Source organism: Penaeus monodon, chromosome 15 (genome assembly GCF_015228065.2).
Source record: "Penaeus monodon isolate SGIC_2016 chromosome 15, NSTDA_Pmon_1, whole genome shotgun sequence".
Taxonomy (NCBI): Eukaryota; Metazoa; Arthropoda; class Malacostraca; order Decapoda; family Penaeidae; genus Penaeus; species Penaeus monodon.
In genome coordinates this window covers 28,870,264-28,870,529 of record NC_051400.1, presented here as the reverse complement: position 1 = coordinate 28,870,529, position 266 = coordinate 28,870,264, and the positions used below count along the sequence as shown (strand labels likewise).

General features: G+C 32.3%; 1 protein-coding gene across 10 annotated transcripts in view; it reads right to left on the bottom strand.

Moving 5' to 3' along the window:
• Positions 1-266, bottom strand: part of LOC119581918 (protein sidekick-like) — a gene marked incomplete at its 5' end in the record, with an annotated part of 27,628 nt that overhangs the window by 5,918 nt on the left and 21,444 nt on the right.

Below are 266 nucleotides of genomic sequence, written 5' to 3'. Positions count from 1 at the left end.
TTTGATAGAGTCATCTGATGTGCATTATATTGAACGTTTCAAGAGTGGAGGCTTTCTAATCTGCCTAAATAAATGCTACATTATAAGGACAGTGTTCAGTTTTGGATAATCTGTGTATGGAAGAGAAAAGAGGACTACATGGAAACTATTCAAATCTATTGAAACAACACCATACCAAGACTAGGGATTAGACCTACAAATTAATCAATATATTCTTCTAACCTCACATCTTTAATCCAAAAAGATATGTAATTCATCTGATTCTT